This window comes from Dasypus novemcinctus, chromosome 11 (assembly GCF_030445035.2).
Source record: "Dasypus novemcinctus isolate mDasNov1 chromosome 11, mDasNov1.1.hap2, whole genome shotgun sequence".
Classification (NCBI taxonomy): domain Eukaryota; kingdom Metazoa; phylum Chordata; class Mammalia; order Cingulata; family Dasypodidae; genus Dasypus; species Dasypus novemcinctus.
The window spans coordinates 54,917,298-54,941,613 of NC_080683.1; the positions used below are offsets into that span (position 1 = coordinate 54,917,298).

At 37.1% G+C, this 24,316-nt stretch overlaps 1 long non-coding RNA gene across 1 annotated transcript in view; it reads right to left on the reverse strand.

The window, feature by feature from the left end:
• The window catches only part of LOC139439957 (uncharacterized), a 43,383-nt gene extending 20,048 nt beyond the window's left edge, over window positions 1-23,335 (reverse strand). Inside the window, exons 1-3 of the long non-coding RNA XR_011650018.1 lie at window positions 23,285-23,335; window positions 19,496-19,531; window positions 15,301-15,347 (exon numbers count right to left, since the gene is read on the reverse strand). This is a non-coding gene — a long non-coding RNA (uncharacterized lncRNA). The remainder of the gene's footprint in view (window positions 1-15,300; window positions 15,348-19,495; window positions 19,532-23,284) is intronic.
• Window positions 23,336-24,316: the final 981 nt, after the last annotated feature.

The window sequence follows — 24,316 nt, forward strand, 5'->3', positions numbered from 1 at the left end:
CTGGAAGTATTTTATTTCTTTTCCTTCCCTCTCATTTTTTTACTGTGGAAAGAGTAAAAGATTTGGAGTTTGGGTTGAAAATCTAAGCTTTGTCATTTTCCCCTTGCAGGAAACTTCTTCATATGTACAATGGAGTTGAAATTCAGAGTTTATTTGTAAGGATTACATGTGGGAATATTTGCAAAGTGCTGAGAATAATATCTTGATGCATTAAAAACAGTTAACAGAGCCATTTCTATCTCACCTGTTCAGATGATACTAGAAACCCCTTTGTGGAAAAAAGCCTTTCAGCCAGAGATAAAAGTGATTAAATTTCAAGTTGATGTATTAATAGAGTCTACAACAGATTTTGATGAGAATGGAGCTCAGGTCCAACAGAAAAGGCCGTAGGTGGTAAATTCATAACTTGATGCTTTAAATTTCACCAGCCTTCTTCATGTAACTCAGTGGAGGATATCAGAGGAGAATTCAGTTAGTTTAGTTAATTCTACCTGAAGAAATAAACACTCAAGTCAGGCTTTTCTTTCATTTTTCTTTCTGTATTTTATGAGATTGTAAGAATAACATATAAATGTAGTATTTTAAAATATATTAGTCCTCCTAAAGATTTACATTGTCTCGGTAAATAGTAAATGACCAAAAGGAAAATAAAAAAGGAAGAAAAAGTTAAGACAAATGAATAAAATTTCCAATATTTTTTCAGCTTATACCCTTGACAAGCACTGTTCTTAATTCAGCCCATCTGACAATACTATGATGTTAGATACTCTTACTGTCTTTATTATACAGGAAAGTAAATGGACTTGCCCAAAGTCACAAGGCATTCTGAATCCAAAGCATACACTCATTGCTATACTACACTAACCTTCTAGTCTTTAGTGCCAAGATATTGACTAATCAAATAAGTGCCCAAAGTCACAAAGCTAATGCATAATAGGCTGTGGATTGGAGCCAAGGCATTCTGATTCCAAAGCATACACTCATTGCTATACTACACTAATCAGGAGAGAACACAGGACTTTTTATTTAATTTAAAAGTTGTCCTTTCGTAATCAATTAATCTTAGATTTGGGTGGTTACTGCACAACCTGAAAGTGGAATTTGGCTATTGTCTAATCTACTCATAATCATGATTTTTGAGCTCAAAAATATAGGACTCATCTAATCAAGACCCTCATTTTACTAATAATGAAACTAAGACTAAGGTCATACAGTTAGTTAGTGGCAGTACTAGTACTAAAATTTGAGTTTCCAGTCTTCCAGTAAAGGGCTTTTCTCCTCTTTCTAGTTATTTTCAGTACACTAACAAGACTGACTATGTGCACAGCATTTTGTTAAACCATTGACCTATATAATCCTATTTGCTCTTCCCAATAATCCTATCGGGTATTTTCATACCCATTTTACACACGTGGAAACTGATATGGCCCAGGTCTGAGGTTTACCTCACCTAAACCACCTCCTACTTACCAGACATATTAGGTATTTTAAATAAATTGAGACTGTGGGACTTTTGTTTAGCTTGGATTATGGTTATTTCATTTAGCTCTCATTCAGTTCACTAGTTAGTAGCTTATCTCTCCGGAAGACTAAAAGGAGAGCTTTAGTTTTCTAATTGACCTGTTGGTTTTGCTCATTTACATAAGAGTAAGGAATGAAGCAAAAGGCTTCACAAGCCAAAGAGAGAGGCTCTTCTAGGTGAAAATCCTGTAGAAAGACACTGAAACTTATTTTTAATTTTACGATTTGGTTCAAAAGCCCTTATTATTCAGAAAGTAACGGTTAGGATCACATCTAAACATCCTCTCTCTGCGTAATAAAACCAAGCCCATATCTGTGTACTTTTTAAAACATGTAAATCCAGCCATTGTTCAAGTTGCTGTGTGAGGAGGAATAACATGCTAACCTGAATTTAGAGACACTACAGAAAGCTGTTAACAATGGCAAATAATACAGGTTTGTGATTTTCTGTTTTTGGATGTGTTCACATTCTCTCGACTCCCAATGCCTAGTAAAGTTAAGTGCCTGTGATAGTTTTATGTGTCAACTTGTCTATAGTACCCAGATATTTATTCTAATCTAGGTGTTGCTGTGAAGGTATTTTGTAAGTTAGCATCAATAATCAGTTAAACAACGCATAGATTAAGGTGATTGATAATGTGGATGAATTTAATCCAGTCCTTTGGAAGTTCCTTAAGGGCAAAAACTGAGATTTCCCAGAGCGGTAATTCTGCCTCATTACTGCAGCCTCAGTGCTTACCTGAGTTTCCAGTTTACTGGCCTGCCCTACAGATTTTACACTTGCCAGTCCTCACCATCACATGAGCCATATCAATCTCTTGATATTATATGGATATATATGCCATTGGTTCTGTTTCTCTGGAGAACCCTGACTGATACACTGCACACCAATCATCTATTGGTAAGGCATATCAAAAGATGTTGCAGCAAAGTGCTTCCTTTTATAATCTGGGGGAATTAATAAATTAATAGTAAAATAAAAATCAGGGGAAGTGGACTTGGTCCAGTGGTTAGGGCATCTGTCTACCACATGGGAGGTCCGCTCAATTCAGTCTAGACACATTGTATTCAACAGAATAGGTCTAGATGATTCCAGCCTCCAATGGTCAAGTCCCCCAGCTGTGGAATCTTACCAGCAGAAGGATCAGGCAACATGGGGCTTTCTTATAGATCAGATCCACAGGATCCATATTTCAAACTGCTATACTTTGGGCTAATATGATAAGCACCAATAGTAACACAAACACAAATACCATTCAAAATATAAGTTATGAGGACTGATGTGTTTTTGCCTTCTGTTCAAGCTGAATTGTTTTAGAGAAAGGTAAAACAATAGCAATTTAGAGGTACTTGGCAAAGGTCATCAAGAGCATTTATTCCAATCTTTTAACCAGCGCAGAAGCCATGACTACATCATCCACCATGAATGGTCTACTCTACTTTGCTTGATCATTTCCAAGTTAAACCTCACAAGAAAATATATTTTATTTTTGAACATTTATTAAGCATTTCTTCAGTGTCAGAATAGCATTATTAGTTTTCCTCAATGCCTTAGAAAGTCTGCCAAACTTTTAAAGTCTCTCCGTCATCCATCAACTGCCCACATGTATGTCTTTTAATCAAAAGGAGTGAACTGAATCAAGACTTTAGATACTATTCTTTGTACCTGCTGATCTGGAACCCTGGATCAGGCTGTTCAGGGTAAAGGCTGAAGCAGAAGCAACAGGTAGACCCAAATCCACTTTAGGGGTTGGTACAAAGAGGCCATCTGCACAGCTTCCTGCTCCTTTCCAAACCTCCACTACAGTCAGAGCAAGTCAAACAATCAGAACAGAGGAAGAAAAGCCTTCTTGATTAGTGTAGATAGTGGCTCTTGAGACTGGGACTCAGACCCATGTGGGACAGTATGCAGTTAAGGGTCAGGAATTAAATATGGAGACAGCTTCCCTGATGACACATTGCAGGACCTCTAGTGACATGAGACAAAGGAAGTGGACTTACCATGCCATTTACCCCTTCTGAAAGAAGCCCACAGAGAAGCATGCTTTTCATTCTCACAGGCATTTTTCAGATATGAACTGGCAAAGCTACATCACCAATTCCTCCTTGCCTATCGGTCATATCTGCTTAGGAGAGACCTTATGGCTCAGCTAGTAGGACACATTCATTTTACCAGAGAGGACTGAGCTTCAGCAGGTTGTTTAAGATTCATAATAAATTAGCAACAGCATACACTATAATTTCCTATCTAATGAATTTCATCTATGCCCTACTGATTAAACAATTAGGAACGTAAGCAGCTGAGCAGGTCACACACAAACACACACACGCACTTGCACTCATGCAGACACACGTTAAATTGGAGTGTGAGAGGAAATGGGATCAACATCACGTATAATCTGAGTCACTGCAGTTTCTCTTCACAAATGGAAACTGGATAGACCAGTTTCGTATTTCTGCTTAAAAAAAAAAAATTAAAACGGCAATGAACTGACTAAAATTATTTAATGGATCCACTGTTATTATGCAGACCTGTCTCAGTTTCTTATTGTGTCCTAAAATTCCATCAACATCTACAGAAATATGGGACTTTGCACATCACTCTACTAACTGAAGGGGTTGGAAGAAGAATTAACAAAGAAGAATGGGAGTCAATCAGGGAAGGTTTTTTAGAAGAGGTAGATTTTTAAGGCATTAAGAGAAATACATTGCCGTAGAGAAAAGAAACAAGCAATATCCAAAACTATAGAAGTAGCAACAATCAAGTGGAATTAAGGAAATGGCAGCAGATGGACTCAGCCCCCAAACGGGCATAGATGGTTGGAAAACAGGTGGAGTGGGTTGTTGAAGGGAGGCTGTTGTCGCAATGTCCTGACAACATCCAGGTACTCTACTGTGAACGGTGCCACCTCTGCTGCTTCTTATACAGGGCAATGATGCCGGTGGTGGTGAAAATAATGTGGGAGCACTTTATACTTGTCGCATCTTCTGGGGCAATCCAAAGTCAGATGTATACCTCCCAAACATGTTGTTGCTTAAGACTAATTAATATGTGCTCCATTGTACAAAATGAGAGCACAAGTGCTCACACTTCACTGAGTTTTTAATTTAAATCATCCTATAAAATCAAAGCAAGCTTTTTATTTGAATTACCCTGTCAGTACAGGTGATATATGCCCTGTACTGAGCAAAATCCCAGATAAATCTTTTTATTTGACTGCCTCAACAATCCTAGGAGCTATTAATTACTCACGTCTCACAGATGAAGAAGCCGAGCCTTGAGAAGTTCGACCAATTGCCTGAGGTCACTCCACTGGTAGGTGTCAGTGCCAAGCTTAAACCTAGGGACTGATTCCAAGTCAAGTTCCTGTTCCACTGAACCATAACAGAGAATAATGGTGGCTGCCTCCTCCTAGGGCTGAGTGCCTGTGGGGCAAAATCTTCCTTGCTGAAGAGATTTCTGTTAAGGTGATAAAGACATACCCTAGCTGCTAGAAAGGGTTAAGTTTAGGTCAGAACCTCATTCTCCAGAAGGATACTTTTTAATCTGTTTGAGGGATCACATCGGAAAGTCTGCCTCAAGCACCTCAGCAGTGGATCAGATAATCCCTAAGGCTATATGCATGTTAGAACTTGGAATTTCTATGATTCTCCAGGTGAATTGGAAATGGCAACTTGAAGCATTGGTTTAATAGGACTTTACAGAGATTTTTGATTTTCACATTCTCTAGGGAAGATGAGTTATAGACAACCAAATGCTTGGATTTATGTTTGACATGACTTTTCTAGAATAATTAATCCCATTTTTGCACTTACTTGAGAAATTGCCCTGTTGACTATCTTTCTGAGGTAGAGAAATCATTAAATAGCTACTGCTGTTGTCATTTTAGTGCCTTAGTGTCATTTTTACTTTTAGTAAAGTGAAGATATTTTTTATTTTTAAGTATAAACTAGAACCATTTTTCCCCACTACTATGGCAATGCAATTTCCTTTTAGGTTTTACTTTATTTATTTTATGTGAAATGCTTTTGTTTACTCAGACACACAACCTTGTTCACTTTCCGAGATCTCTGATACATTTTTTTCTTGCCTTGTGGTTACTGCTATTTTATCTCTTTCAAAATTCACTAATAGCCTTTTTTTTTAAAGGAAATTTAAATATTTACTTAGCCTCCTGGTATTTCACAGCATGAGACAAGTTCTATTACTTTTCTAACCTGCTCAGATACCAAGGCCACTTTGTCATATAGCTTCCCTAGAGCAGGTTTTCCCCAGAACTTCATTTTACTTCATAGAATCAAATATGATTGCACAAATCTTTAGCAAGAAAAGGAAGTGGTGATTATATAACTTGTTAAAACAGGAATAAGTTGCTTTATGGGCAGCTTAAGAAAAAGTTTGTTGATGATGTTAACAAATCTGGCATATTGCCATTTTGATGGACATTATTACTAGATAGGCATAAGTGTGTTTATTCAGTCTCAGAAACTGAGATTCTCGAGTTTGATTCTGGAAGTAAACTCTCAGCAGGTGTGTCAATTTTAATTTTCTTCATTCTCAAGTCAATATTTTAAAGAAATTGAGAGACAGAGTTGGCCGTTAGATAGCAGCACTAGAGTTCTAAATCACATCCTCCACTTGGAGAAATCTGATGCTCTAAAGTCAATACTTTGAAACAATGCAGAGCTTGGCTCTTTAAGGTCCATAATATCCTCAATTTGTAAAGCATATTTTCGTTTACAAATTTTCTTTATTTGATACTAGCCACAACCTTAAGAAGTATGCAGAGAACATACACTATTAATCCTATTTTTTTTTGTTTTTTTTGTTTGTTTGTTGTTTTTAAAGATTTATTTATTTATTTATTTCTCTCCCCTTCCCTCGCCCTGCCCCAGTTGTCTGTTCTCTGTGTCTATTTGCTGCGTCTTCTTTGTCAGCTTCTGTTGTCAGTGGCATGGGAATCTGTGTTTCTTTTTGTTGCGTCATCTTGCTGTGTCAGCTCTCTGTGTGTGCGACGCCATTCCTGGGCAGGCTGTACTTTCTTTCGCGCTGGGCGGCTCTCCTTACGGGGCGCAATCCTTGCACGTGGGGCCCCCGTAGGCAGGGGACACCCCTGCATGGCAGGGCACTCCTTGCGCACATCAGCGCTGCACATGGGCCAGCTCCACATGGGTCAAGGAGGCCCAGGGTTTGAACCGCGGACCTCCCATGTGGTAGGCAGACGCCCTAACCACTGGGCCAAGTCCACCGCCTATTAATCCTATTTTAGAGCTGAAAGGAGTGAATATCTGAGGGTCTAAATGACTCGCCAAAGTCCGGGCAACTAATTTGAGAGAAAACCAGGTCTCCTATTCCAAGTCCATGTTATTTCTACGATTTGGGATAAAACATTTTAAAATTGCTCATATTAGATAATTGTTAAACTACGAATGATGGCAATTTCTTATGGTTCAAACTAATACGACTCAAGTCCTCTCTCAAATGGCCATCCTTCCATGAAAATTAGTTGTTGTTTTGGAGGGCAGCTGAAAAAGAAGGAAAAGAGGAAATACACTTGAAATTTATATAGTTGCTAATTAATTTGAAAATTGTTGGCTACCTTAATTTACAGTGCTTTTTTTCCTCCAACATAGCAGGTGTTCAATTAATTCATGTTATAATTATTGAAATGGAGATGTTAATATTTCTGTAGGTAAGGTCTGGATGGATATGAGCACTGGGTTTTACCTACACAATAATGGAGAAGGAAAGATTTTAATGGAGGCCCAACCCTAAGTTAATTTGACAACAACTTTATGACACAGCCATCCCTAAACATGATCATTTATCCAACCTTCAGAGAATCAGTAGGTCATAGCCACTTTCGAAATTATATAGGATACCATTCATTCATCACTTGAAAATAGAGTCAGTCTTAAAAGTGAATATGAGGAAGCAAAAGCATCAACTTCATGATCAAAATTCATTTTCAAAGCAGTCATGATATCCTAGAAAATTCCATAACTTAAGTACATATAGGACTTAAAAATGGGAGTGAGGAAGATATATCATCAACCTACATTACCAAATGAAATATTTGAACTAAATCTCCACTTTGCACCATGATCTTACTGAAGGTAATCACACCCCTCCCCGGGGAGATGGCTCCCTCATCTATTTGCTTGTTGTTCTTGCTCATTGTTGTTGTTTCCCCTGTCTTTCCCAATGGCTCCCTTATCTGTTTGCTTGTTGTCTGCTTGTCTTCTTTAGGAGGCACTGGGAACCGAACCTGGGACCGCCCATGTGGGAGGTGAGTGCCCAACTGTTTAAGTCACTTTTATTCTTTGCTTGGTTGTGTCATCTGCTCTTTGCATCTCCTGCTCATTGGAGCCATTGTGGCATCTGCTAGTTGCAGCATCTGCTGTTTTCAGTTACTGCTTGTTGAGGTGTCTGCTTGTTGCCATGTCTACAACTTCTGCTGGTTGCAGTGTCTGCTCATTGCAGTACCTTGCTGGCTAAGGCATCTACTCATTGCAGCATCTGCTCATTGCAGCATCTGCTCGCCTTCTTTAGGAGGCACCAGGAACTGAATCTGGGATTTCCCATGTGGGAGACAGGAGCCCAACTTCTCGAGCTGCAACTGTTCCTTACTCATTGTTTTTGCTCATTGTCTTTTTGTTGTTTGTTTGTTTCTTTTCATTAGGAGATACTGGGAATCTAACCTGGGACCTCCCATGTAGGAGGTGGGTGCTCAAATGCTCGAGCCACATCCACTCCCTGCTCTTTTTTTTAATTTGCTTTTGTTTTTGCTCATTGTCTACTCATTGTCTTGATCATTGTTTTTGCTCATCTGCTCATTGTTTTTTTTTGCTTGATGTCTGCTTGTTGTTTTTTCTCATTGTCTGCTCATTGTTTTTGCTCAGTCTGCTTGTTGTTTCCTCATTGTTTGTCTTCTTTAGGAGGAACTAGGAACTGAACCCAGGACCTCCCGTATGGGAGGCAGGCACTCAACTGCTTGGGCCACATCTGCTCCCCTTTTTATATTTGAGATTTTTGCATTCTTCTGTGCTCTATTTCTGATTGATTTTAAAAGAAATATCTGTAGTAATAAGAATTAAAAGTTATTAACTTAAAATTATTTGAAGAGAGAAGGTGTGATGATTTGAAGTTATATGGGCCCCAGAAAATCATGTTCTTAAAGCTAATCCATTCCTGTGTGTGCTGTAAATTGGGCCTTTTGATTAAGTTACTTCACAAAGGCATGGCCCAGGGTGGGTCTTAATCCTTTTATTGGAGTCCTTTATAAAAGAATGAAATTCAGATGAAGAGAGAGAGAAAGCCAGGGAAGCAAGAAGCTGAAGCAAGGAATCCCAGAAGAGAAGTGATAGACCAGCAGATGCTGCCTTCCCCTTTGCCATGTGACAGAGGAGTCCAGGATCACCAGCAGCCGGTCTTTGGGGAGAAAGCATCACCTGATGAGGCCTTGATTTAGACTTTTTTTCCTCAGCCTTGGACCTGTAAGCTTGTAAGCTAATAAATCCCCCTTGTAAAAGCCAACCTATTTTTGGCACATTGCTTTTTGCAGCCTAGCAGACTAAAACAGAAGGGGAACATGGGAAGAATCCTCATTCACTCAAGAAGTAGAGAACTCTTTACTGCTCAAGGCTGCTCCTTCCCAATAAGGTGGGAAAGATCTCATTACTTTCTGTTGCTTGAGACTCTCCTCAGCCAAATACCTTTTCCCTGGCCCAAATGTAATCTCCAACTTCAGAGAAAAGCTTTAATACAACTCTCCAGCCTGCATGGAGGAGCAGCAAAGCCATTCCTCTGTAATCAATTATTTAGTGTGTCATGCTCCCAGAACAGCAGGAGCCTGGCACCCTTCATTCTCTGTCAGAAAGATGCCTTTATTCGTCAACATGTTCCAGGAAGCTCCATACACCTGTCATCAATAAAGCACAGCTCAGTACGGCGGAAGCTGGTGATTCAATGATGTTTGTTCTGCTTCTTTCATTGCTATTTACAGAGGACCATTGTGCAATGAAAATGAAAGCCTAAAAACCTAGTTCTGCCAATACTGCATTGATGAAAACCATATCATTGATTCTTGTTGATTTACAATTCACCCAAAATTCTTACGTGTATCATCTCAATGGAAACTGTGTGATTTGGTGTTTTGGGGGACAAATTGTACCTTAAGGTCAGAATAGGCAGAACAGCACTATAGTTAAAAACTTTGGAGCAGATGGCCTGGGTTTCTATCCTGGCTTCCCAGCACACTAACTATGTGACCTTGGGCAAGTTCCTTAACAGCTGTGCCTCGAACTCCCCATCTATAAATGGAGATGAAAATAGTATCTATTTAATAGGGATTGTTTGAGAATTATCTGGGCCAATACATGATAAGCTCTTAAAACAGTCCATAGTATATGGAAAGTGCTCAAAATGTACCTGTCACTATAAACAGTCCCAGAGCCCAACCATCCCAGTAATATATTTGTCTTCGGAGAGGAAACACCTCCACTTAGCCACGCTACCTCTCCTGTGTGGTGGCCACACAAGTCACCTTGGGGAGCGGGTGTGGCTGCTTCCCACATGGGAGGTCCTGGGTTTGGTTCCCAGTGTCTCCTAAAAACAAAACAGAAAACCAAACACACAAGCAAACAGGTGAAAAAGTCAACTCAGGGGAGCCAGTGTGGCTCGGTGGTTGAAAGCCGGTTTCTCACATATGAGGTCCTGGGTTCCATCACAGCGCATTGTACTGAAAAAGCTCTGTTCTAGGAGCAAAAAGACTCCAATTTTAGTCCATCTTTGCTATTAACTTGCTGAGGACCTTGGGGAGGTTCCTCTACCTTTCTGACCCAGTTTTCAGAACTATAAAATTAAGGGAGTCTTCCAAAGGTCTCTTCCGCCTCACTATCCTACAAGCACTTGGGTTTTGAGGGATTAAAGGGAAAATGTGCATGATTGCATTACTGATTAATTCATTCAGTGAACATTTCTGTGTCAAAGATACAGCTGTGTGTACTGGCTGTGAATAGGGGCCTGGGCAGGACAGACAAGAAACTTACCCACCTGGAATTCAGATTCCAGAGAAGTAAATCCAACCTCAATAAGAGACTAACAAATAAACAAGAAAAGTGCTCTGAAAAAATTAACACAAGGAAAAGGATACGGAGGCAGGGATATGTATTTTTGGGTGCTCAGGAAAGGTCTCTTCAAGGAGATGTCATTTAGTTTGAAAGCTGAATGGGAAGAAGAAGCCAGCCACGTGATGACTCAGAGGAAGAGTATTTGTAGCAGAGTGCAAGAACTAATTCAGAGTATTTGGGAATAAGAGGAAGAAAAAGAACATGGGAGAGAGTGGACAGATGAGGCCCGAGAGGTAGAGCAGAGTTCTATAAACCTCATAGCCATGGTGAGGAGTTAAGGCTTTATTCTCAGTGTGATGCGAGCCATTGGGTGTCTTTAAACTGGGATGGATGGTGTGGCTTATTCTGCTTTGTGGTTTACAATGTGCATTTTAAAATGAGCAATGGTTCCAGAAACCTACACTGAGGGAGGCATATACAAAGTCTCCTGAATGAGAGCTGATTCAGTTTCTTTAGAAATTCAATGATTTTGAGTCTTTGTCTCAATTTAGCTCTTAACTGAGAAGGCATTTGTATAAAGTCATATAATTCACAATCACCTCCTTCTACTATCAGAAAATAAAAACTGGAAGTATTTTCTTACCCTAAGTTTGGAGACATGACAAGTAGCTGTGGGTTGCTTTAAGGATAATGTGTCATTTCATATTCAATTTTTAAAATGTTCTATATTCATATAGGAAATAGGGAGAAAACAAAAGAAATGTACCCTCATAGGCAAGGAGGGGACATAGAGTGGGCATCTGCAGTAGCATGTTGTTAAGAATATAAACTTGGGTGCCAAACTACCAAAGTTTTATATCCTGGCTATACCAGTTACTGGTTCAGCACTCCCTGAAGTTACTTAACCTCATCTGCAAAATGGAAATTATAATAATAATAACAACTCCTAACTCATAGGGTTATCATGAATATTGAATAAAATGATGCCCATATAAAATGCCTAGAATAGTACTTCATACTTATTACATACCCAGCCAATAATAACCACCACTCCCTTTTGGCTCTCCATCACCCAACTTGTCCACTCCATGCCCATTTTGAGGGATTCCATGGTGTTGTGTTTCCAAACACCCTGCCTTCCACTGTGGAAGCTGAGGGCCCTTTCTCCTTTCTCTTCTTACCCTCCAATGATAGTGAAATGCATTGGACCTAGTCTGGGCCAATCAGAGCTAAAAATGACAAAGATCATGGGGATACAGTTTATTTACAACCAAACTGTTTCTGCTAAATGAGAGATTTTGTCCTCTCCTCCATCACCACCAGCACTCCTCCTGCCTCAAGGCACTTAGGTACTTACAATATTTTCCAAGTTCAGTCCTCTAGCCTTTTGTTAATACTGTGAACACCCTAATACCCCCAAAAAACCATTGGCTTTAGAGAGTCAGAGGCAGGTTTGTTGACTCTTAAATAAGACATTCCTAATGGATACAGACTAGGACCTTCCTTCTGGCTCTTCCCAGCACCACCCTCTCCTCTGTTCTCCATTATATCTTCTAAGGTGGTTGAGTTGATGGATTGTAGCTAATAATTCCACCACAGATGCTCAGTCACGCTCAGTATGTAGTCCAGAATGCTGTGCAATAGAAGAACTTCCTTTTACCGAGGACACATTCACTTAATCCCTTCTCCTCCAAGAAGACATCTCAAAGATTGGCCCCGCCTAACTTTACACTCCCATTGCACATGATTAGGGCATTCTGGATTAAACTAACCATACTTTGTTTTGTATCAGAATTATTTGAGTATATACCTGTTTTCCTCTGCTTGCTACCACCTGGAAAACAGGAACTATAAATCACTCTTTTTTTTCTTGTTTGTTTGTTTTGTTTTAGGAGGTATGTTAGTTGCCAAAGGGGTACTGATGCAAAGTACCAGAAATTTGTTGCTTTTATAAAGCTTTTTTATTTGGGTTAAAAGCTTATAGTTACAAGGCCTTAAAAAGTCCAACTCAAGGTTGCTTTCTCACCAAAGTCAGTTGCCACGTGGTGAACCAAGATAGTCACTGATTTCTGCCTGGTCTCTCCTTCCTGGGCATCCTTTTCCTCTTGATGCTCCATGGACCCAGCTTCTACCCAGTCTAAGCTGTAAGCTGGCATAGCGCTTGCTCTAAGGCTTCCTATATCAGTCTCAGCTGCAAACTATCAGGCAAATGGCTCATCTCTTTCTGGGCCCCCAGGATCAAAAATGACAGTTCTCTTTTCCATGCATCTTCTTGAGCAAGTGTCCATTTATATAGTACCACGAAGGGGCTATCTTAACAGGTAATTTAATCAAAGACATCTCAGCTGGATCATATACAATCAAAAGGTATCACACCCAGAGGAATAGATTAGTTTACAAACATAATCTTTCTCTTTTTGGGATTCATAAATAATCTCAAACTGTCACAGGATATACCGGGGATTGAATCCAGGACCTCAAACATGGGAAGCAGGTACTCAACCACTGAGCTATGCCCACTCCCCTCACTTTAAAATTAATTTTTAATATACATCATTCCATTAATATGCTCTCTTTGAAAATTAAAACATAGTAGATAAGAGGTAAAACTCCTTTGATCATGATCTTCAGTCCTGGTCCTCTCCATTACCATCTCCATTCCCTAAAGTCAACTAGAGGGAAGCGGTTGTGGTTCAACTGATAGAGCATCCACCTACCATATGGAGGGTCCAGGGTTTGATACCCAGGGCCCCCTGGCCTGTGTGGTGAGCTGGCCCACACGCAGTGCTGTCACGCGCAAGGAGTACCATGCCACACAGGGGTGTTGTCCCCCCTGTAGGGGTACCCCATGTGCAAGGAGTGCACCCCACAAGGAGAGCCACCCCACACAAAAAAAGTGCAGCCTGCCCAGGAGTGGTGCCACACACAAGGGTAACTGACGCAGCAAGATGATGCAACAAAAAAAGAGACACAGTTTCCCAGTATTGCATGACAAGAATGCAAGCAGACACAGAAGAACACACAGTGAATGGACACAGACAGTAGACAAAGGAGGGGGGAGGGGGGAGGGGGAAGGGAGAGATAAATGAAATAAATCTTTAACAAATAAATAAATAAAGTTAACTAGAGTTATCAGATTGGTGCAGGGTCAGGAGGTATGGCTTGCCGGACTATCCACCACACAACCCAGCTCCAATGTGAACAGCACTTCCTGCAATTGGGCAGTGGGAGGCCCTAGTTTGGGAGGGGAGAGTATTCTTTCAGGGTTTTTTCTTTGCATTTGATGATTATGGAGAAAATATGCAGTGTGCGTTGTATGTTTTTACATAAAGTGACATAACAGATTTATTATTTTGCATAGTTTTACCTAACATTTTGTCTTGGAGATTGTAGCACTTTGATATTATTAATGAATTCCAAAGAGAAATATTGGATTATGTTTGTAAACTGATCTCCTCTGGGCATATTAGATTATATTGGATTCATAGGTTTACTTGATTAATTAATTATGTAAACCTCTTGTGCCAGTAGGGCATTGAGTTCCCACCCTTTGGTGAGTGGGAACTCACAGATAAAAGGGATGGCAAAGGACAGATTTGAGGGTTTTTGATGTTGGAGTTTTGATGTTGGTTGCAGTTTGATGCTGAAGGCTTAAGCTAGAGCCCTGGGAAGAGAGGAACCCTAAGCCTGGAAAGAAGCAAGCCCTGGGAAGAGAGGAATCCAGGAAGACTGAACCCTTGCAGACATTAGCAGCCATCTTGTTTATGAACTTATGCTTTATGGTCTGGTATCAGTAAGCTCCTACCTCAAATAATTACCTTTTATAAAAACCAACCAATTTCTGGTATTTTGCATCAGCACCCCTTTGGCTGACTAATACAGAGATATTTCTCCATATGAATCTATCTTATTCTTTATAAATGATAGATGATTTTCATTGTGCTATCCCCCAATTTGTTCTGCCAAACTCATATTGATAGGCATGTAAGTCATTTCTGAATTTTCACTATAATAAATAGCGTATCAGTGAACATTTTGGAACATGTCTCCTTGGGTTCAAGTAAACTTTTTAAGGTGGATAAGGTAAGAATTATGGGTATCTTATTAGTTTCGTGGTCCTCGGGCATTGCCTACCTCTTTAGCTAGCTGATTAGGGCTTTTTAGACTGATTTCTCAACAGCTAAAATGATTCCAATTCGCCCCACCTCTACTAGCTCCTGTTCTCCAAATGGAAATCCAGCTCAGAAACAAAGTGAGTTGAGAGCCACACTTCCTGTGCTGAGATCAGAGGCAGTTCCTTGGTTCTAGAGAAAGCTGAGATAGCTGCTTTTGATCTTCCCACCAGGAGACAAATCAGGTCCAATATTAGTCATGATTTTTAAAAGACCCTATTAAAACAGATAGAAACAAAATTTAAATTAGTCCCAAAGAGGTATGATTTCCATAGAAGCAATTAGAGCTGTTTTTTTTTAGCAGTAGCCAAACTTATCAGTGTCCCTTTTTCTGCAGCCCAAATGCCTTCCATTTGCAGATGAGAAAATTATTGTTGTTCCTATCATGAACCCTAAATGATATTTACATAATTCCCTTCAGCTGCTCAGCTTCTGCACACTTCATGCGACTTCATTCACTCACAGCAGAGGCACATTAATAGCAAATGCTGAGTGATAAATTATTTCTCACGGGAATGAAGTTAAGTTAACTGACCTCTATATGTCACGATCCAATGCATCACTCTGAATGAGGAAGCCGACCTGTGGAGGGGAAACCACAAAAAAAGACAAATCAATGCAAAGGTCTGTGATCCAAGCCCAAGGTCATTTTTAATGGAATACAAAGGCACTCAAGGATTTTAATTATTATACTGCAATCACATGTCACTGTGCCCTCAACTGTAATTAGAGCACAATAATATATATCCTAAGATGTTCACTTCGAGTAATATCTAAGACTGGGGGAAGAAGAGAAAAGGAATGATTTGTCAAATAAGTACTAAAATTAAAATTTTTAAAAATCACTGAAATGCAACATTGATGAAAGGAAACCATCCATTTTGTTTTTTCCATTATATTCTCTAATTTTACTTTGCTTGTCCCTCCTTCAGCTACCAATCACCAGACACAAAGCACCCTTTCCCTAAACAATGTTGGTATTACTGAGCTCATCACTGTGGAGTTTCAGACAGTTAGCAATTACAAGGCCACTCCTGCTTTCAAGGTTCTATAATTTGAGTGCAAGCTCCTTGATGGCAGGGATCATGACCTCATTGCTTGGGAGAGGCAGCAAGGGTGGTGTTGATGAGAGCTGGGTCCATCCATTAGGGTGTAGTCCTATGGGAGCAGGTGAGAAAGATGTAAGTGAAAAGGCCTCTTCATACTCTAGGCCCTGGTGGGTTTTTGGTCCTAACACTATGTGCATCCTTCAATAAACATCTTTTCTTAAAGTGACTTCAGTTAGTTTTTTCCCTTGAATTCCAAATTTCCCAAATTGAAAAATAGTGTCAAGATTTCTATTACAAGGAATAATCAAATATTCCTATTATAAGGAATAATCAAGTGAGTTTCTTTGACTGTGAGTTCCTCTCGTGAATATAGATTCTGTACACTAGCATGGAGCACATTTTCATCATTTTCACTTCAGGTTACTTATTTCTGTCCATATTTCTTAGGTTATACGTAACTGAGATTATAAAGGCAGAGTAGCACCCACAGTCAGATATTAGTCATACAGAATCTTCTTCCACTCGGCCTCTGTCTAGCAGGTAAGGCTACTCCTGACATACGTGACTTTCATCAAGGTTCTCATTGAACAGACGACAGAGTTCTCAGAAATCACATACACTGTTTCCTCATGGTATTTATGATTCTGCTCAAACTTGGAGAAATATGGATTAACTGGAACATTTTGGGAATATGGTTTTCTGAATCCTTTCTAAATTATACTTGTTTGTTGAAGGGGGAGAGGGAGGAAAAAAGGGTGGACACAATTCAGATTAAAGGAGCCCAGAGAAGAGAGGATATAAAACAGCTCACAATTAAGAGAGAAAGAAAATGTATGGAAACAGATGTGAGTTAAATGTTTCCTCTTAGGGGGAAAAATGAGGAAATAGGGCAAGAAAAAAAAAACAGGAAAATTTTCACTAAGTTTAAGGAGAAGCTATTGTAATTTTTACTTCTCTTTGCATAGCACTCAGCCAGAAAGCATTCAATAAGTAACTAATATTTTTCACTAAAAAGATAAATTACAAAATCAAAAATAGATTTTGTGTGATCTATGTATTTTTAAAAAAAAGGATAATAAAAAATAAAAATAAAATAAAAAAGATAATTTAATATGAAAAAGGAAATATTCCATAACATGGTACAGTATATGTGAAGCTGCAAAGCCTTGTATAAATGTTTTTTTAATAATTATGATTATTTTTAAAAATCATAAATAGAATGTTTCATATGGTTTTATCATATTAAATTTGGCAATCTTAAGAAAAATGGATTATTTCCTAAGAAAACATACCTGTCCAAAATGGTAAAATGAGCTCAAGAAGGGATAGGAAGTTCCAAGAAACAAATAACTATATAGGAAATGAAGAGACCTATCAAAGAAGTACTCTCCCCTGGTCCCAGGTACCCGGCCCAGTTGAATTTGTGAGTGAAGTCCCACTCCAATCCCCTACTATTCCCTAAACAAATAATCCCCATGCTACTTAAATGCTTTCAAAGAATAGAAAGTGAAGGAGAGCTTTAAGCATGTTTATATACAGTTAGCAAAACCCACTGTAGGGCAATCTCACATATGAATATAAATGCAAGAATAATTTTAAAAATATTAGCACAGTATGGTAAAATAAAACAGTAATATCTCATTATATATTTATTCTCTAAAAGTCAGGATGATTTGATAATATGGCATTCATTAATATAAATATGATTAATACATAATTTAATTATGCTATGCCTGGTACTTAACATTATTCTACATGTAATTGTCAGTGCATTTAAAGGAGAATATTTAAATAGAAAGTGTAAATATTGGAAAGTTGGATATAAAATTATCATCATTTGCATATAGGATGATTATTTTATGGTCCTAAAAAACCCGATAAAACAACTTAAATTATATATTAGAACTAATAAGAGTTATAAATTTAACACATTTTCCCACACTCTAATGATAATAAGATTGGAAAGAGTATGAAAAATTATCAGTTGATAATAACACCCAAAAAATGAAATAATCTTGGAATGAACTTAGCATGTAATATTATAATAGTTCTTTATTGAATGAGTCAAATACTTCCATATTGAAAAGAGGTTAATCATTTCCAAATAAATCTAAACATTTTGCTGATTGCAATGAGGTTCCCTATATCCCAATGTGACTTTTTGATACTTGATGAAGTAATGATGGTGGACTTAAAAAATATATTATAAAATGTATCATGAAACCAATATTTAATAGAATATAATGACATAAGTGCAAGAAAGAAAAAAGGAGAACAATGAAACAGAAGAATAAACTCAGAAACATGCTCAAATAAATATAAGAATTTGGCATATGATAAAGTACTGTTTCAAATCAGTGGAAAAGGCAAAATATTATATTAATAGTTTTAGGACCACTGGCTAAACTTTGAAAACAATAAAGTTAGTTTTTACCCCACCTATTTTCTTTCTTTGAACTAAATTCCATATGGCATAAAGATGCATTTAAAAAAAAAATTTTAAAACACACAAAAAACACTGGTGAATCATTACATAATCTTCACATGAGGAAAGTCTTTCTAAGTATAATAATCGGTGTAATAAACATAAAGGAAAGAAAAGTGTTAGATTTGTCTAACATATCTAACAGAAATGTGTGTAAGTCAAAAAGGACTTTTTAAAAGGTTAAAAGGCAAACCACATATTTCAAAAATTTTGCAATATATGTGACTATATTACTTTCTTTAATATGCATGAATATATGTATATACACAAAGCTATTTCAAATTAATACATAAAAAACAAAAAAATCCCAGTAGAAAAGTAGAAAAAAGACATAAAGAGAAAACTGACAAAGAAATACAAATATTCAGTAGAAAAGAAATCCTTATAAAAAATCAAAATGCAAGTTAAAACAAGATACCAGGGAAGCAGATGTTGCTAAAGTGATAGGGCTTCCACCTACCATATGGGGAGACTCAGGTTTGATCCCTGGGGCCTCCTGGTAAAAAAGAAGAGAAAGCATACCAGAGCAGCAAGCCAGTCCTGTGCGGTGAGCCAGTGCCCGCATGGCAAGCCAGTGCCCACGTGGTAAGAGGGCCCTCACAAGTGAGTCACGCAGTATGATGATGACCCAACAGAGAGACGATGGGGAGAGTCAAGGTGAAGTGCAATAGAAATCAGAAACTGAGATGGTGCAGCTAACAGGGAAACCTCGACATCAGAGGTCCCCAGGATTGAACCCTGGTGAATCCTAGAGGAGGAAAAATGAGAAGCAGGGCGTGGGGGAGGGATAGAGGTAGGGAGGGAAATAAATAAATAAATAAATAAATAAATAAATAAATAAATAAATAAATAAATAAATAAATAAATAAATCTTTAAAAAAAAAAACCCAGCAAGATACCAATTTTGGAATTCCAGATTGGCAAACTCAAAAAGAGTAAGATTCATGCCATTGAGAGATTAGAGAAATAGGCCTGCTCATGAAATTATTCTGGGAATGATTGGAAACTAGAATGACTTTTCTTGAGAATAAAATATGTACTTGAAGCATGTAAAAACTACATTTGTTCTGACCCGCCCATTCTAATTCTAGCAATTTAACTAAAATATATAATTCACAAACATGCTCAAACAAAGATGTTTATAATGGTTGAGAATTATCTATTTATTAAAATCTCACCTTTAAATATGCACTTACCACAGAACACAGCAATCATACTCTTGGGGGTTTGTCCTGGAGAAATAAATATTTACATTTACATTAAAACTTATACACAAATATTTATAGCACCTTTTTATTTGTAACAGACAAGAACTGAAAACAATTCCAATTCCTTCAACTGGAGAAGAAATGAATACATTATTGAATTGTGGCACATCAATTCAATAATTTACTACTCAAAAATTAAAAGGAATGAATTGTTGATACATGGAACAACTTGGATGGAATCTTAAGGGAATTATGCTGAGTGAAAAAAAAGCCAATAGCAAAGGTTATACACTATTTGTTTGATTCTATTTATGTAACATTCTTATTTTGTTTTGTTTTGTTTTTTGTTTTTTTTAATTTTTTTAAATATATCACTCATACATAAACATACACGAACAGTAAGTGTATAATAGCTGTGAACTTACAGAACAAACATATATAATATCAAACTTATATAACATCTCACCCTACCACCAATAACTTGCATTGCTTTTAAAATTTTTTAACTAATTAAAGAGCATTGTCAAAATATTACTACTAAACAAAGTATTTTTCCCCTAAACAATTCTATTATTATCTTTATCTTTATATCATTTATATATGAACATACATAAATAATTAAGTATATAGTACAAGTTGTGAACTTACAAAGCAAACATGCATAACATCATACAGGGGTCCCATACATCAACTCTCCACCAACACTTTGCATTGTCATGAGACATTTGTTAAAAATTATGAAAAAATATTGTCAAAATCTTACTACTAATCACAGTCCTTATCTCACATTTGGTATGTTTTCCCCCAACCCACCCTATTATTATTTTTTAAATACATATATTTTTTACGACAGAAGTTGTAAACTTATAAAATGACAGAAGAGTTGAGATGGAGAACAGATCGGTGATGCCAGGAGTTACAGTTGGGGAGAAGAGTATGACTTGTTAAGGGGTAACAGAGGGAGTTTCTTTGTGGTGATGGAACAATTCTATGTCATGATTATTATGATGGTTATTCAAATCTATATATGTAATAACATTTCATAGAACTACACACACACATAAATTAGTGTATGTAAAAACTGGTGAAATCCTAACAAGGTCTGCAGTTTAGTTGATGGTATTGAATCAGTGTCAATTTCCTGGTTTTGATAAAAATGTTCTATGGTTATATAAGATGTTATTGGGGAAAGCTCTGCATGAATACTACACAATAATTCTCTGTACTATTTTTGCAAACTCTTGTGAATCTAAAATAATTTTAAAGTAAAGGTCAAAAGAAAATCCTAGTTCACCATCAAGACCCTTTTCAAATGTTTTCACTTACTTGAAGCTTCTTTTCCTGCCACTAAGCCAATTTTCCCATTCTGATTCTGATTTGACTGTTCTCTCTTCTGCACTCCCTACATTCCTTTGAAGCACTTCAATCCTCTTGTAAGATACTTTTCATATTTTGTAGTTAGTGTGCTTTTGTTTTGTTATCTTACTAGAATTTAAGATTTTTGAGATCAGGGACTATACAATTTGCATATTAGTATATTTGCATATTTAACATTTGTAGTCAATATTAAAAACTCCAGCAGATTTTATATTCAATAGTTTGTTTAATTAACTCTATTTAATTAAAATTCCTCAAATACACCCCTTTTTAGAAGAGTAAAAGGTGTTAAAATATGCGCTCCACCACTCCTAATTTGTTTGATGTTGATGAATGTCTTTAACTACTCTGAGAGCATAAAGTGAAGATAAAAGTATTGAAATATACATAAAACATTTAGCATGCTATAAAATTCTCAATAACAGTATTTATTGTTTGAAACTGAAAATACTAAGATTCATTTTTGGTATGGAAAAAAACAAGAAGTGAGATTTTCCATGTGCAGTCCACACAAAATCTCTCTGGATTCTTTAACTATTGATATCAAAAAAAGTTTTGCTATGTAGGTTGAATTTTAATTATGAATACTAGTGTGTTTTTGCTATAACAGTTGCAAATATCAAAAGAAGAGAATCAAATTGCAAAGTTTCTAAATGCTGTGCTGTAATTTATTGATTTTTTTTCAGGCATGAGATTAAAAAAACATCCAGTTAGAAACATTCTGTTATATACAGCCTATTTAAGAGTTTCTTTTGAGGAAGTCAAGTAAGTAAAGTTCCCCAATGCTTCCTCAACCTATTAGTATATTGGGGAAGGTGTGAAAGTTTCAGGCAGCCATCTTCTCACATACTTAATTAAGAAATTGTCCCTCAGACTTTGTTAGTTTGATGACTAAAAGGAGAGACAATAACAGTTTCTTCTTTACAGTTAAAATTGAAGAAGTCATTTTTTCTCTCAGAAGGAAAAACAAAGGCAATTTTATATAACATTTCATATATCCATATATAAAGTTTATTAAGATTGGTGCTTTGAAATGTTTTTTTTAGCAAATTTTTATTGTCTTTTTTCTAAAGATACATAGATCACACAAAATGTTACATCAAAAAATATAAGAGGTTCCCATATATTCCACTCCTCACCCCCTTACTCTTCCCACATCAACAACCTCTTCCATCAATTCTCATCTGAAGCCCAGCCCAGAATTTCACAATTTCTTGACTTTCTGTAAACATTCAAAGCAATGAATACAAATCCTTTGCCTTTTTTCTGCTTGAAATTGAGTATAGAAAGCCGTATGAGTAGTTTTACTAGCACCAATAAAAGCCAAATGTCAAGTCTCTTATTTTTATCAAAACATTCTGTTCTCATCTTTCCTTTTATTTTGTTTTCCCCAGGAATTGCTGTATCTCAACATCATGTCTCCTTCAAGCATAATATATTCCTTGATTTTCTTTTCATATCTAAGTATATGGGGGAAATTTTGCTTCCTAATCTGGAAAATACACATATAAATAAAAATGTCCCAAGGTAAGACAGCCATAATGATGGTTTTAAACTATGCCTGAATTGTTCTGGCCCTTAAAAAGATGCTTTGAAGCTATAATAGTCAAAGCTTGGAGAGAATAAGCAATTAGAGTTTTCATTTTATCTGCTAGCAAAAGCAATGATGATAAAATTAGAAAAATTATATCTTGCCATTACAAATCACTTGTCAGATCAAATTTAGTACAAATCTTGTACTAAATACAAGAGTTCAGTAATAACATCGTGAGTGAGAAGACTAGACCTTCTAAAACAATAAAATGCACTTTCAAATCCTGTTTTACAGATGTTTTTCACCAAAGCACCTATTTCAGATTGTTAAGCATATTTGTGGTCAAATCTGTCAGAAGGCTTTTCAGCAGAGTTCATGTAAATTCATATAAGGAGCATCCCAAATAATTTGTTTCTCATTATATTCAACATTTTATGAGTGTGAATGGCAAAGAGTCATAATTTTATTTTGTTCCTTTCTTAAAGTTTGCATGGATGAAGCTGAGTTACTGTTTGTAACTTACTGGCAGGGCCAAATTCAGCCATGCTTTAAAGACTAGACCAGGACTATAAAGTTTAAGCAGTTTTCCTACAATCTATCTTCCTTTCATGCAGCATTCTGAGTTCCTTTTAAAGAAAATCACAAAATGAGTTGTGGACATTAATATCTGGATTCTTCCATTTGTCATTCTGGAGGTCTTGTTTCTTGATTCTGTTTTCTGTTGGACAGCAGAAACAGAGAGTTCTGAAACAACTGCCTTAGGGTCAGTGACCCATGAATTTGCCTTGGTTTTGCTAACTAATATTAAACACCGCTTGGGTGCTGAGAATGGGTTGAGTGCGTAGATAGGAAATCGAAAACCTTACCTTATGCGTCATATTATATACAGCCGTGGAGCAAAATAAGGACAATTGATTCTTACTTGATGACATGCATTTAATCATGCATGGATTGCTCAGAGCAGGTTTACTTTTCCATTATCCCATCATTGGCAGGGCAGGATGATTGTTCATTCAAGATACTTACATAATATGGTTGAAGAATTAGATATCAAGTTTTACGTGCAAAAGGATTTCTCACAACCTTTTTAATATAATAGTAAAAATGTAGGCGGAAGAAAACCACTGAAAACAATATATGCACTAGATATTCCCCAGTCCAGATATACTCTCCACCTACTTTCTTGCCAGGGTAGCTTATGTCTTTGGTCTGTATATCAATAGATTTTCTTGCATTGACATCTGATTGGGTTTGGCCAATGGCACGCAGCCACAGGAAATTTACAGGTAGGAGTAGCTGTGCCCTCTACTTATAACCAAATCTCCTATCTGGAGACCCTCTCTGACAGCTGTGGTTCTCTCCAGATTCTTGTAACCACTTTCTCCCCCTTGCCCCTTCAGTCAGGGTGCCGATGGCTCCCAGGTCCTTTAGCATCCCTTATCGGTGTACCTATCCCTGCCCACATACTTGTAAATCCTTCTTTCATTAACTTCTGTCAGTTTTGCCAGTTGGTATGTCACCTGTTCCTATCAGGACCATGACTGATACAGGAATGGTATGGGAATGATTCTAAATATTCTAATACACTTATATTATGGAATATTATGTAATCATTTAACATAAATTTTATAAATAACACCTAATCTCATAAGAAAATGCTCAGATGAGGAGAAAAAGGATTCACAATAATAGCAAGACAATGACCTCAAGGTAGAAAAAAAAATGTGGGAGTGTTTGTGTGTATAAGCAAAAAATTTCTTTTAAATTGGAAGGAAATATACTGAACTATTAAGAACTTATTTAATTGGTGATGTTTAGAAGAGTTTCAAACTTTTTATTTATACTTATTTTCCAAATTTATGATCTTATATTACTTTATGGTAAAATTTGAAAATAAT